The sequence below is a fragment of the Mesoplodon mirus genome (genome assembly GCF_964341445.2).
Source record: "Mesoplodon mirus genome assembly, chromosome: 5".
In the NCBI taxonomy this organism is placed as follows: Eukaryota; Metazoa; Chordata; class Mammalia; order Artiodactyla; family Ziphiidae; genus Mesoplodon; species Mesoplodon mirus.
This window is the reverse complement of record NC_138980.1, coordinates 25,696,154-25,712,762: the sequence shown is the minus strand read 5'-3', so window position 1 is coordinate 25,712,762 and position 16,609 is coordinate 25,696,154.

Genomic DNA, 16,609 nt, shown 5'->3' with positions numbered 1-16,609 from the left:
ACCAAACACAGCAAAAAATAAAAAAAAAATAAAAAAAAAGAATCTTAAAAGCCAATAGTAAGTTAAATTGCATAGTTTATTACAAGTAGGAAGACAAAACCACCATGACATAAGTAGAGATATTGACACTCAGAGGAAGGAAGAACTACCTCAGTTGGGGAAATTGAGGAAAGCTTCATGGAAACAGTGATGTCTTAAAGAAAACTCACATGTTCAATTGTATTGGGTTCATGGAGATGGAAAGTGGTCAACAGAGGTATATTACAAATGGGATGAGAAGAAGAATCTACTGAGAATTTGAGAATTTGTAAGGAAGAGTTTTCTGAGAACTGTAATAATTTCTTTATAATTCCCACATTTATACAGTACATAGAGTGATAGCATAGGAATAGAAAAAAAAACAGGGTCTTCAGAATATTGGAGAGGATGATTCAACAAGATTTGGTGATTTGATGTTGTCTATTTGGTTTTGTAATTTATTTATACCTAATTTCATTGCAGAAAGGATTGGAGATTGCTGACTTGGCAACCGATTGTATATGTGGGACAAGCGAGAAGGAAGAAACAATGATGACATTCAATAAATATTTGTTGAGAAATAAATTAATTTACTGAGTTTTGGTGAATGGAAGGTAGAAATGCCACAACAGGAATTAGACAAGTCAGGAAGGAGTTGATTTGTAGAGATAATAGAAATTGACAAAAGCATATTAGAGCAGACACTTCTTGTGTTTGTAACTATGTGCACTTATTATACAAAAAATAACACAAGTTACTCGCTTGTGGCAGTCTTCACAAGCTGTGAAAAATGCCCTCGTTGAACTTCAGTTGTGGACAGAAAGCCCAGGATCCTAAGGCAGAGCTTTTCTCTCCCTAAGTGGACAGACAGCAGGCAGAACTGATTTTGCTCATGGTGTAGTAGGACTCCCAAGTAATCCACCTTTTGCAGCTATAATTGGAAAATTGCTTTGAGCTACTTGGAATCAGGAGGCTTATACTGCATTCTGTAAGAAGTACCTCATTGTCCCTTCTTTTTCTTCTCTCAAAACATGTGTGAATGACCACTTTTTATGACTACAGACATCCTGATGACATCATTGCTGACTGTCCCAGGGAGAAGCATTGGACTCCATTTGAGAAGCAACGGTTTCAATATAGTCAAAGCAATTGGTCATTATGTTCTTTAAATGCAAATAAAATATTTTTAATATGCTTATAGCATACATAGAAGGTAGATATCATCTTGAATTTGTAGATTAAAGACAAAGACAGGAAAGAAGTTTAGGAGATTTGCTCACATTAGTGGGACCACTGTAATTTGAGGCATAAATCAGACCTGGGTGCTGACTAAAATCAATGTTTCCTGCTTTGCCCACCACACTTTATGCCCACGCTTTGCACATAAGCAGTGCTGCAGAAAAGATATACCTTTCCTGCCCTCCTATAAACAAAACACTTACCAAACTGGTAATTCAGTTTGGCTAGGTTAGAGCAGGCATTACATATCTAAACTCAAGTTTATAGGATCCAGACATCCCTGACTGTATAGTTAGATAGGTGGCTTAAATCTCAGTTTTCTCACCTGTAAAACAGAGACAACAATAATACCTTCTTCATAAGACAACTATTACTTTCAGAGAACACGCTGGGTTAAGTGTTTAGCATTACGTCTTGACCTATCATGTCCTCTGAAACCATTACTTATTATTCCCAAATTCCTTTTACTGATAAAAGACATTTCTTTTTCTGTAAAAGATAAGGCTTTAGTTTTTCATGCGCTCTTTGCTTGGAAATACTTAGCATGTTTGTAGTGCTCAGTATTATTCGTTTTAGAAAGAGTAGGAAGAAGAGAATTTAGCCCTCTGCAACCATTTCAAGAGTAGTCTCTTTAATAAAAACAACAACACTCTGTGGTTTAAATCTTTCATTATTCACATGTGCCTGGTGAATTGAGAAGGATACTTCATCCCCCTTAGATCTGAAAACCAAAATGTGCTCAGCTGCAGGTCAATTATGATATTCAAGTATTTTCAAGATTGCTGAATGGGAAACACTGAACTAACTATACTTGTGTGATTAGCTTCATTGATTTCTATAGAAATGCAGTACTTAACTTCAATCAGTATTGTAATTCAGTAGTTCAAGGAAGTTTACACTTCCTTTGAAATATATAGTACAAAGCCAGCCGTATAAGGGTCCCATTGATGATTTACCAAAACTAGACGTCTAGGGATCATCTGTAATTTGTCCCCTAATTTGAACAGATTAGACCATCTCTTAACTCAGACGTGTGTTTTCAGTCTTACCTTACTTACAGAATATACTGTGCAATTACTTGCAAACAACTATTGATTACTTTAAAAATAAATAGGGATCCATTACATGGGAGTCTCCACTGTTTCTTTGGTTCAGAAATGTTTTACTCTCTTCTGGTTGAAATAGTGATGTCTCGGGCCAGGAAGATGAGAGCTATTCACTAAAAAAGCATGGAGGCTTTTAACACAATGAAAATGCTTAAGTAGAAAACTGGTGGTTAAGGAATCCTCAACAATAATAGACATGGAACTTGGGGAACCTTAACTTAATCTATTTTCCATCTATCCATTTAATTATTCTCTGGCACCTATTATCAAAATTATGTAGGCCAGCTGACAGAGATTTAGAATTTGAACACAATAAATGAAGGAAAGAAGTTTTTCCCTGTTTCTTTTTGACTGGAGCTGTATTTGGGGGTATATTAGGGTTAATGACACAATGTCTATAATGTACCTTGAGCCTGGAAGGGAATCAGTTCAAAACTTTAAAGTCTACATATTTATGCTTAACTTACCTTCACCTCAGGGTGAGTCTTTCCTTGCCAACTCAGGAGGTATTTTGTAAATCGGCTGCTCTCAACAACTTAATGGTCATGATGGTCAAAGTCTGGAAGATATTTCTAATTATACGGAAGAACAGTAGTCTGAGGATTGTTCTTCATCCTCCCAGTGTCAAAGCAAAGCTATTCATGGAGAAAAAAACAGAAGCAGTCTGTACACTTCCTCTTCTCATGAAGGTCGTTCTCTAAAGCAGACTCATATCCAAAATAGCCAGCTCATCTGTCCTTCCAACAAATCCCAAATTATAGAGCCAATGATCAATAGTGTGGTGAGTAATTAATAGTTCTAATATATTTTGAAATATTGTTTTCAAACATTTGCACAGATCAGAGTTGAAAATAAATTTTTTTTTCTCAGTGTTATTCTCAAAACTCTTCTGATAAAATGTGGATTTAGTTTTGTTGTGGTATCAGAAGAACTAAGAATTTTAAAGTAAATTTCAACCATCTCCTCTATTTTCTTGCTGGGATTCTACTTCCTCCACTTTTGCTTTTGTAAGATAATATTTATTGAAAGTCTCCAAGACAGTGTTCAAACAGCCAGTTGTTGACCCTTCTGCCTTCTGCCCTGTGAACTGAACTCAATCTGCAGCCAATTGTACCATCCATGTAAGAATGAAGGCCAAAGGATAGTCAAATGTAGCAGATTCTAGGGTTGGTGAATTCTGGGGTTTATTTTCACCTTGGTCATTGTTATAGAAGTAGTAAAGAATAGTCATCAAATTTAATCTTTCAACATTCTTTATGTAGAAATCAGGAAAGCTTCCACAGGCTTCTGTAAGGTTCCATCAAGTTGAATAAACACAATATTATATAAGTAGTCATTTCATAGGGGACTAGCCACTTGGAGATTTATGACAACATTGTTCTGATGTTCCATTTGAGAATAATAAAATCGTCCTTGCTTGAATAGTGTAGATTATGTTCATAGGAATATGAGTAAGTTATCTAATTCATTCAGTCACTCATGCATTCAATCAACACATATATTTGCATTCAACAAATACATTACATATTGATCTATTCTGATAACAGAAGAGTCTTTCATTCCAAAAGGAGACTGAATTTTCATGACAAGCTTATATTTTTTTCTTTTGTCTGCTACTTTAGATTTTAGATAATCAGAGTTAACCTATAAAAAATATTGCAATTTTTTTAAAATTTTATAATTTTCATGGGCTTAGAAGTCCTAAATTTTATTTCTATCAAAGAACTGCTTTTAATTTAACTTGACTGTCTTTTTTTTTCTTTTTGCTTGTCACTGTAATGACACATCGGAGGGTTATTGTAGGTAAACACCACAAAAAACAAACTATTTCACTTTTGAGCTCATCAGTGTTTTTTCAGATCTTTAAATTACTGATAGTATTTTGTCATGTATTCATTGCAATAGCACATTAAATATTCATACACACAAAGTAGATACTTTGGTTTCAGATCTCCTCCCATTTGCTTGAGCTGTCAAATACAAATCTATGTACTAGTACATGTTTTTGAATGGTAGTAGCAAAATTTCTTCAAACTCTCTAGCATCAAGCCATGGCCAGAGGACAAATGTCACAGCATGACCATAAATACAATGTAAATAATGCTCATAAGAATATCTGTTTTGATATAAGATTATGTTTCACAATCTGTTGACTCTGGCAATTCTCTCCTGCAATAAAAGGCAATCCTCAAGATCTACCTCAAAGTATCCCTCAGTTATTTCTGGAAGGTGTGAGAAATACTCATAGATATTGTAAAATTTTTCATCTTGGTTTCAACTCACCTCAGGTGCCAACTGTAAAACTGCTTTCTGATCATTCTCTGCTCTTTTTGGTTTGTAACTGGTACAATCAATTTATCACAGATGAAAATCCTTCCATTGTATAAATTCAAGAAGGTCAAAATATTGGCTTTAGGCCCCAAATAAAGAAAGAAACCTAATTCTTGAATAAAAAAATTAAGTAGGCACTGCAGAATGTTAGAAGAAAAATTGCTCATGGACCTCTGCTTTGCAACTTGTCTTTTGAAGGATTTGAAAGAAAAATGTAAATGGAGAATTAGCTACGCCAACAGGCCTAAGTGGCGATGACTATAAATGTTGATTGTTTTCTTGCAAAGGAAATGGAACTTGATGTTTAGAAAGCTTTGCCTTTCTATGGAAAAATCAATAAAAATCACTGTATTGTGTACTGCTTTGGTGAAAGGGGCTAAAATCTAGGTGAAATTAAAAGTGAATCAATTTTCTTTTACAAAATTGTGGATGACACTAAAAAGCAAAGTTCATCCTGTTCTTTAGTCAAGAGGTCTGGGGGAACTCTGGAGTATAAGGTTGTTCAAAAACATCTGCAATTGCCAGCAGCTAACTTATGGGAATAAAACCTTTTTTTGTACAAGTGATTAGATTTCTCTGGGCTTCAAAGAGACTTGCGGCATCTTAATTACTTGGAACATAACTACTCCAGTTAAAAACAAAAATTCAAGGTGAAAACACAGTAGAATTAAGCAGTATTATTTCAACCTTGAAATTGAAGTTCTATCTTATCACTGTTTTACTCTGTAATGGAAAACTGAACTTGTGTTAATCAGTATTCCTGATTACAAATGGGGAAATTGTGGGGATTTTTCAGAGACTTACTTTTATTTTAAATGAAATGTCATGACCATGATTTAGATACAAATATTTTGCCGGGGATAAAAGGTTTTTAAAATTCCGATAAACACAAGCTAACTTCTGAGATTTATAACTTATTGAACTTTTTAATGCATAAAAACATTTAGGTTAATTCATTTCAATAAATGGTTGGATTGTTCTGCTGTCAGTACTTCAGATGTGCCTGCCTGGGCTTTCTTTTCTATGAAGTGCATTTAGTGATTAGCTGAGTACATTTAAATACAGTTTGTCTTGAATAAGAAAAATCTGAAGATAAAGTAGCTGTAAACAAGTAAATAAAGCTATAACAATGCAAAGGAGAGACAAAAAGCTGAGAATTGAATAGATAGGAGAGTTGCAAGCTTTGAATATTGATTCAGGACTCAAGTTCACAGTAAGTGTATCTGCCTATCTTACTTGTTTGCTCCATAGTTTTAACCAGGCTGAAAACAAAACAAAATTTTTAAATGAATATCATTATCATTTTAGTGTATTTTAGTGCATTTAGCCCCCATGTCATTCTAGCAACCCTTGTTGAGTGATGATGACAACCCAGGCTCAGGGCAAAAGACAAAGGAGAGTTTCTAGACCATTTCAATACATACAAGACAAAATGGGTTCCATATCTCTAAATTCCAAACCAGTTTTACAGCTTGTAAGGCTCTAGTTCAGACCTGAGTTTTTTTCATATTACTCTGTGGCAGAAAACATTCACAGTTTGGTACAGTTCCAAGGCAGCTTAGGTGGCTCAGGTTTTACAGAGTCCATTTCAAGGTGCTTCATGCTTCTGATTTAACCTGAAGAATAAAACAGAAAGTGGAATTTGGCTCAAAGTAAGACCTATAGTTGTGTTCTCCAAAATTCTCCAGTGTAAGACCTGAGCTAGAGTTGACACAGACTGGAACCCATTTCTTCTGTGCAAGTTCTGAGATCCCCATTTCCTGAGAGCACCAGCAACTAAAGAACCAGAGTAGCTCCTGAGATTTTGTGCTAATGGCCATAAGAAGGCCCGGGATACATAGCTGCACCTGTGAGACTTCTCCTCTTATAAACCTCTGTTGTTTTTCATATCCTCTGGCTAAGTACTCAGCATTTATAAATCTCATTAAATTTCATTGATTTCAGTTGAATTAGAGAAAAATTTATACAAACTGAAGAGACATTAGAGCATGAGAAGTACAAGAGTAATGCACCAAGGACCAAAGTTCCTGAGGATGAAAAATAGAATTATTGTAAATCTTTGAATGCCGAAGACAAAGGAAAATAGGTTTAAAACAAATTGTGATCTGCTTTAGCATTTTTTAACTGATTTTTATCCAGTATGTTAATTATTTCTGAAATAAAAATAAGTAAAAATAATTCTTACATATTGGAATAGTGTTGAAAAAGCATTCAGATGTTCCATCCTCCCTTTGTTTATAGACAAAATGTATAAAGCTCTAAAGTGCTGACAAAAGGATTTTAGGGGGCTCAGTGCTCTGAATGAGATTCTACTCAAAAGCAGTCTCCTTTTTGGCAGGAGCCCTACTTCCAAAGATAAAAGGTCATGTTTTTTTCTCCTGAAAATTCTTTATTCATTTCTGACTTTTTACCCTGTTGCTCATCTCCCTGGTTAGCTATTTTGGGTTAGTTATGCAGCTTAATTTTATCATGCTTAGCACAGTGAGAGATCGGGCTAATATGTTTTTCACCTTTTGGACATTTACCGCAAAATGTTCTAGATCCTACAAATTGCAGAATTCCTCTGACAACTGTACACACAAGAAGCATCTTTTAACATGTCTTTGTCTTTAAACTTCCTTATAAATATTAGAGAGTGAAAACACATGTATTGGGAAATCTATTGTTCTCTATGACATAATTAGCTCTCAGTTTCCTGGCATGTTGTTAAATATGCTTTGGATAACACAGGTGTATACACACACACACAGAGAATAACCTTTTCTCCTGGTAAAAGAAAAAAACAAAAAACAAAAGAAAAAACCCTCTTAAGACCAGCAATCCCACTACTGGGCATATACCCTGAGAAAACCATAATTCAAAAAGAATCATGTACCAAAATGTTCATTGCAGCTCTATTTACAATATCCAGGACATGGAAGCAACCTACGTGTCCATCAACAGATGAATGGATAAAGAAGATGTGGCACATATATACAATGGAATATTACTCAGCCATAAAAAGAAATGAAATTGAGTTATTTGTAGTGAAGTGGATGGACTTAGAGTCTGTCATACAGAGTGAAGTAAGTCAGAAAGAGAGAAACAAATACCATATGCTAACACATATATATGGAATCTAAGAAAAAAAAAAAAAGGTCATGAAGAACCTAGGGGTAAGACAGGAATAAAGACACAGACCTGTCCAATCAGCACTTCAAGATGGCGGAAGAGTAAGACACGGAGATCACCTTCCTCCCCACGGATACACCAGAAATACAGCTACACGTGGAACAACTCCTACAGAACACCTACTGAACGCTGGCAGAAGACCCCAGACCTCCCAAAAGGCAAGAAACTCCCCACATACCTGGGTAGGGCAAAGCGGAGAGATCCCTACACAGAGGATCGGTGCCGAGCGGCACTCACCAGCCCGAGAGGCTTGTCTGCTCGCCCGCCGGGGCAGTCGGCACTGGGAGCTGAGGCGCGGGCTTCGGTCAGAGCGCAGGGAGAGGACTGGGGCTGGCGGCGAGAACTCAGCCTGAAGGGGGCTAATGTGCCACAGCTAGCCGGGAGGGAGTCCGGGAAAACTCTGGAGCTGCCGAAGAGGCAAGAGACTTTTTCTTCCCTCTTGGTTTCCTGGTGCGCGAGGAGAGGGGATTAAGAGCGCTGCTTAAAGGGGCTCCACAGACGGGCGCGAGTCGCGACTGAAAGCGCGGAGCCCAGTGACAGGCGTGGGACGCTGGGGCTGCTGCTGCCGCCGCCAAGAAGCCTGTGTGCGAGCGCAGGTCACTGCCCACACCGCCCTTCCGGGAGCCTGTGCAGCCCGCCACTGCCGGGGTCCCGGGATCCAGGGGCGGCTTCCCTGGCAGAACGCACGGCGCGCCTCGGGCTGGTGCAACGTCACGCCGACCTCTGCCGCTGCAGGCCCGCCCCGCACTCCGTGCCCCTCCCTCCCTCCCGGCCTCAGTGAGCCAGAGTCCCTGAAGAGGCTGCTCCTTTAACCCTGTCCTATCTGAGCGAAGAACAGACGCCCTCCGGCGACCTACACGCAGAGGCGGGGCCAAATCCAAAGCTGAGACCCAGGAGCTGTGAGAACAAAGAAGAGAAAGGGAAACCTCTCCCAGCAGCCTCAGAAGCAGCGGATTAAAGCTCCACAATCAACTTGATGTACCCTGCATCTGTGGAATACATGAATAGACAACACATCATCCCAAATTGAGGAGCCCGGAGTCAGTGCTGTGCCTCTGAGGTGGGAGAGCCAACTTCAGGACACTGGTCCACAAGAGACCTCCCAGCTCCACATAATATCAAACGGCGAAAATCTTCCAGAGATCTCCATCTCAACACCAGCACCCAGCTTCACTCAACGACCAGCAAGCTACAGTGCTGGACACCCTAAGCCAAACAACTAGCAAGACAGGAACACAACGCCACCCATTAGCAGAGAGGTGGCCTAAAATCATAAAAAGTCCACAGACACCCCAAAACACACCACCAGACGTGGACCTGCCCACCAGAAAGACAAGATCCAGCCTCATCCACCAGAACACAGGCACTAGTCCCCTCTACCAGAAAGCCTACACATCCCACTAAACCAACCTTAGCCACTGGGGACAGACACCAAAAACAACAGGAACTACGAACCTGCAGCCTGCAAAAAGGAGACCCCAAACACAGTAACATAAGCAAAATGAGAAGACAGAAAAACACACAGCAGGAGAAGGAGCAAGATAAAAACCCACCAGACCTAACAAATGAAGAGGTAATAGGCACTCTACCTGAAAAAGAATTCAGAATAATGATGGTAAAGATGATCCAAGATTCTATTTCCCAGATCCAAACTCTTGGAAATAGAATAGACAAAATGCAAGAAACAGTTAACAAGGACCTAGAAGAACTAAAGATGAATCAAGCATCGATTAAAAACACAATACATGAAATAAAAAATACTCTAGACGGGATCAATAGCAGAATAACTGAGGCAGAAGAACGGATAAGTGAGGTGGAAGATAAAATAGTGGAAATAACTGCTGCAGAGCAAAATAAAGAAAAAAGAATGAAAAGAACAGAGGACAGTCTCAGAGACCTCTGGGACAACACTAAACGCACCAACATTCGAATTATAGGGGTTCCAGAAGAAGAAGAGAAAAAGAAAGGGACTGAGAAAATATTTGAAGAGATTATAGTTGAAAACTTCCCTAATATGGGAAAGGAAATAGTTAATCAAGTCCAGGAGGCACAGAGAGTCCCATACAGAATAAATCCAAGGAGAAATACGCCAAGACACATATTAATCAAACTGTCAAAAATTAAACACAAAGAAATCATATTAAAAGCAGCAAGGCAAAAACAACAAATAACACACAAGGGAATCCCCATCAGGATAACAGCTGATCTCTCAGCAGAAACTCTACAAGCCAGAAGGGAGTGGCAGGACATATTTAAAGTGATGAAGGAGAAAAACCTGCAACCAAGATTACTCTACCCAGCAAGGATCTCATTCAGATTTGATGGAGAAATTAAAACCTTTACAGACAAGCAAAAGCTGAGAGAGTTCAGCACCACCAAACCAACTTTACAACAAATGCTAAAGGAACTTCTCTAGGCAAGAAACACAACAGAAGGAAAAGACCTACAATAACGAACCCAAAACAATTAAGAAAATGGGAATAGGAACATACATATCGATAATTACCTTAAATGTAAAAGGACTAAATGCTCCCACCAAAAGACACAGAGTGGCTGAATGGATACAAAAACAAGACCCATATATATGCTGTCTACAAGAGACCCACTTCAGACCTAGAGACACATACAGACTGAAAGTAAGGGGATGGAAAAAGATATTCCATGCAAATGGAAACCAAAAGAAAGCTGGAGTAGCAATTCTCATATCAGACAAAATAGACTTTAAAATAAAGACTACTAGAAGAGATAAAGAAGGACACTACATAATGATCAAGGGATCGATCCAAGAAGAAGATATAACAATTGTAAATATTTATGCACCCAACATAGGAGCACCTCAATACATAAGGCAAATACTAACAGCCATAAAAGGAGAAATCGACAGTAACACACTCATAGTAGGGGACTTTAACACCCCACTTTCACCAATGGACAGATCATCCAAAATGAAAATAAATAAGGAAACACAAGCTTTAAATGATACATTAAACAAGATGGACTTAGTTGATATTTATAGGACATTCCATCCAAAAACAACAGAATACACATTTTTCTCAAGTGCTCATGGAACATTCTCCAGGATAGATCATATCTTGGGTCACAAATCAAGCCTTGGTAAATTTAAGAAAACTGAAATTGTATCAAGTATCTTTTCCGACCACAATGCTATGAGACTAGATATCAATTACAGGAAAAGAGCTGTAAAAAATACAAACACATGGAGGCTAAACAATACACTACTTAATAACGAAGTGATCACTGAAGAAATCAAAGAGGACATTAAAAAATACCTAGAAACAAATGACAATGGAGACACGACGACCCAAAACCTATGGGATGCAGCAAAAGCAGTTCTAAGAGGGAAGTTTATAGCAATACAATCCCACCTTAAGAAACAGGAAACATCTCGAATAAACAACCTAACCTTGCACCTAAAGCAATTAGAGAAAGAAGAACAAAAACATCCCAAAGTTAGCAGAAGGAAAGAAATCATAAAAATCAGATCAGAAATAAATGAAAAAGAAATGAAGGAAACGATAGCAAAGATCAATAAAACTAAAAGCTGGTTCTTTGAGAAGATAAACAAAATTGATAAACCATTAGCCAGACTCATCAAGAAAAAAAGGGAGAAGACTCAAATCAATAGAATTAGAAATGAAAAAGGAGAAGTAACAACTGACACTGCAGAAATACAAAAGATCATAAGAGATTACTATAAGCAACTCTATGCCAATAAAATGGACAACCTGGAAGAAATGGACAAATTCTTAGAAATGCACAACCTGCCAAGACTGAATCAGGAAGAAATAGACAATATGAACAGACCAATCACAAGCACTGAAATTGAAACTGTGATAAAAAATCTTCCAACAAACAAAAGCCCAGGACCAGATGGCTTCACAGGCGAATTCTATCAAGCATTTAGAGAAGAGCTAACACCCATCCTTCTGAAACTCTTCCAAAATATAGCAGAGGGAGGAACACTCCCAAATTCATTCTATGAGGCCACCATCACCTTGATACCAAAACCAGACAAGGATGTCACAAAGAAAGAAAACTACAGGCCAATATCACTGATGAACATAGATGCAAAAATCCTCAACAAAATACTAGCAAACAGAATCCAACAGCACATTAAAAGGATCATAAACCATGATCAAGTGGGGTTTATTCCAGGAATGCAAGGATTCTTCAATATATGCAAATCAATCAACGTGATACACCATATTAACAAATTGAAGGAGAAAAACCATATGATCATCTCAATAGATGCAGAGAAAGCTTTCGACAAAATTCAACACCCATTTATGATAAAAACCCTGCAGAAAGTAGGCATAGAGGGAACTTTCCTCAACATAATAAAGGCCATATATGACAAACCCACAGCCAGCATCGTCCTCAATGGTGAAAAACTGAAACCATTTCCACTAAGATCAGGAACAAGACAAGGTTGCCCACACTCACCACTCTTATTCAACATAGTTTTGGAAGTTTTAGCCACAGCAATCAGAGAAGAAAAGGAAATAAAAGGAATCCAAATTGGAAAAGAAGAAGTAAAGCTGTCACTATTTGCAGATGACATGATACTATACATAGAGAATCCTAAAGATGCTACCAGAAAACGACTAGAGTTAATCAATGAATTTGGTAAAGTTGCAGGATACAAAATTAATGCACAGAAATCTCTGGCATTCCTATATACTGATGATGAAAAATCTGAAAGTGAAATCAAGGAAACACTCCCATTTACCATTGCAACAAAAAGAATAAAATATCTAGGAATAAACCTACCTAAGGAGACAAAAGACCTGTATGCAGAAAATTATAAGACACTGATGAAAGAAATTAAAGATGATACAAATAGATGGAGAGATGTACCATGTTCTTGGATTGGAAGAATCAACATTGTGAAAATGACTCTACTACCCAAAGCAATCTACAGATTCAATGCAATCCCTTTCAAACTACCACTGGCATTTTTCACAGAACTAGAACAAAAACTTTCACAATTTGTATGGAAACACAAAAGACCCCGAATAGCCAAAGCAATCTTGAGAACGAAAAATGGAGCTGGAGGAATCAGGCTCCCTGACTTCAGACTATACTACAAAGCTACAGTAATCAAGACAGTATGGTACTGGCACAAAAACAGAAAGATAGATCAATGGAACAGGATAGAAAGCCCAGAGTTAAACCCACGGACATATGGTCACCTTATCTTTGATAAAGGAGGCAGGAATGTACAGTGGAGAAAGGACAGTCTCTTCAATAAGTGGTGCTGGGAAAACTGGATAGGGACATGTAAAAGTATGAGATTAGATCACTCCCTAACACCATACACAAAAATAAGCTCAAAATGGATTAAAGACCTAAATGTAAGGCCAGACACTATCAAACTCTTAGAGGAAAACATAGGCAGAACACTCTATGACATAAATCACAGCAAGATCCTTTTTGACCCACCTCCTAGAGAAATGGAAATAAAGACAAAAATAAACACATGGGACCTAATGAAACTTCAAAGCTTTTGCACAGCAAGGGAAACCATAAACAAGACCAAAAGACAACCCTCAGAATGGGAGAAAATATTTGCTAATGAAGCAACTGACAAAGGATTAATCTCCAAAATTTATAAGCAGCTCATGCAGCTCAATAGCAAAAAAACAAACAACCCAATCCAAAAATGGGCAGAAGACCTAAATAGACATTTCTCCACAGAAGATATACAGACTGCCAACAAACACATGAAAGGATGCTCAACATCTTTACTCATTAGAGAAATGCAAATCAAAACTACCATGAGATATCATCTCACACCAGTCAGAATGGCCATCATCAAAAAATCTAGAAACAATAAATGCTGGAGAGGGTGTGGAAAAAAGGGAACACTCTTGCACTGCTGGTGGGAATGTGAATTGGTACAGCCGCTATGGAGAACGGTATGGAGGTTCCTTAAAAAACTACAAATAGAACTACCATATGACCCAGCAATCCCACTACTGGGCATATACCCTGAGGAAACCATAATTCAAAAAGAGACATGTACCAAAATGTTCATAGCAGCCCTATTTACAATAGCCCGGAGATGGAAACAACCTAAGTGTCCATCATCGTATGAATGGATAAAGAAGATGTGGCACATATATACAATGGAATATTACTCAGCCATAAAAAGAAATGAAATTGAGCTATTTGTAATGAGGTGGATAGACCTAGAGTCTGTCATACAGAGTGAAGTAAGTCAGAAAGAGAAAGACAAATACTGTATGCTAACACATATATATGGAATTTAAGAAAAAAAAAATGTCATGAAGAACATAGGGGTAAGACAGGAATAAAGACACAGACCTACTAGAGAATGGACTTGAGGATATGGGGAGGGGGAAGGGTAAGCTGTGACAAAGTGAAAGAGCGGCATGGACATATATACACTACCAAACGTGAGGTAGATAGCTAGTGGGAAGCAGCCGCATAGCACAGGGAGATCAGCTCGATACTTTGTGACTGCCTGGAGGGGTGGGATAGGGAGGGTGGGAGGGAGACGCAAAAGGGAGGGGATATGGAAACATATGTATATGTATAACTGATTAAATTTGTTATAAAGCAAAAAAATAAAATAAAATAAAATTAAAAAAAAAAAAAAAAGACCCAGACCTACTAGAGAATGGGCTTGAGGGTATGGGGAGGGGGAAGGGTAAGCTGTGACAAAGTGAGAGAGTGGCATGGACATATATACACTACCAAACATAAAATAGGTAGCTAGTGGGAAGCAGCCCCATAGCACAGGGAGATAAGATCGGTGGTTTGTGACCACCTAGAGGGGTGGGATAGGGAGGGTGGGAGGGAGGGAGATGCAAGAGGGAAGAGATATGGGAACATATGTATATGTATAACTGATTCACTTTGTTATAAAGCAGAAACTGACACACCATTGTAAAGCAATTATACTCCAATAAAGATGTTTAAAAAAATGACTGAAAGTATAATAATGTTTTTAATATGCTACATTATATCTGTTAGATGACTCAACTTGCCCTAAAATTTTTTCTATATAATAGACACAGTATATTGACATAATTAGTTGCTTTGGCAAATGCATAGATATCTGAGTTGTTGAATTTTTGTTTTTTATGTTTGTGATGTGTTTGGTGCTTTGGTGTGTGTGTTCTCTCTCCCCACTGAATATACATCTTATGTTTCTTAACTGTTTCTACTTATGTATATCATCATTTTTCAGGCAGTTTCATGCCAATGTAACTCCCCAGAAACAATCAACTTAGCATAGACAAAGATGCACATGAATTCTTAAACTGAAATTTTTAAAACTTATTCTAGCTAATTCAAGTTGGGTAGAAAGTTCAACATTACTGTATTTCTTAAACACAAATTTGTTTCAATAATTATACTACAAAAGAAAATATGGAAAAGAGGGAAAAAATTAAAATAGCTAATATTCCACCCCATCACTGTTGACATTTTTTGGCGTGTTTTCTTCCAGCCGTTGCATTCTAAAACGAACAGTTTTCTTTATCACCTTATCTGCAACTATTATGTGCACACAATAGATAGAAGAGCAAGAATCCCCACTTGTACAGGAAGCCCGAGGTCTCCCAGCAGAAGTTTTGGTGCCCTGTATGTAAACTGTCCCTTATCTCTGAACCATCTTTAACCAGAACTGGTGACCATTATGGTCTCTGGTCACATACAATGTCATACCTTTTCTAGTCTTGCCCTGTTAAGTGTTCAGTTGGAAAAAAAAAAAATTACAACAAAAACTATCCTTGATGCCGTCATTGAATTGCGGTATTAAGCTACCTCTAAAACCTGAATTCTCCAGTCCTATTAGTCATATGTGAACCAATAAAATAAATTTCCTTTTATTATTTAAGCCCTGTTAATCTGATTCTCTATGCTCCTCCAATGTGCCTACCTTAATGAGCAATTAATCTGATAAACTGCTCCGTGGCATGCTATTTATTGAAAAGCTATGTGCCTCATGTTATTTATGAGGAAGCCTAATGTGCCTGGTCCTCCTAAGGTGAAGATGTGCATTTTCAAGGAGGCCTTCCAGTGCTGGTGGCTTCTCTAAAGCCAATCAGGAAAAAGGTTCCCTGCAGGATATTCCTGAACACATTAGCAGTATTTCTAGGGTGTTAAACCCTGTGCAAAGATCCTGTGGTACTTCTCAAAGTCCTGATTTTACCTAGATGAGAATTTAATATTAATAGAGTTGTATGTACATGCCAGTAAAAACACAAGTGTTAGGGGGATCAGGGTGTAATACAAAAGGCTGTGAAGTCAAAATCAAACACAACCGCATTCGAATCTGGCTTTAGGATATTCAAACTTTGGGATTGCAGAAGAGTTACAGCCTCAATTTCCCACATATGAAAAGAAGCAGCAGCATCATCACAAGAGATAATGCTTATTGAATGCTTCCCATGTTCCAGGCATGCTCTTTAGTACTGTGCATATTTTAACTCAGCTACTCCTTATAATAAATTTGAGAAGTAAACATTATCTCCCCATTGTACAGATGATGACATTTAGACACAGAGGATTAAATAGCCTGCCCCAGGTCACAAAGCTAGCAAGTGAAGAGGCAAGGATTTGAACCCAGGCAGTCTGATTCCAACATCTGGGTTCTTAACCTCTACCCTACACTGCTTTGTGAGACTTTTGTGAGAATAAATGATATAACGTACATAAGCTATCTAGAAATGTGCAAAGCATAAAAAGAGAAA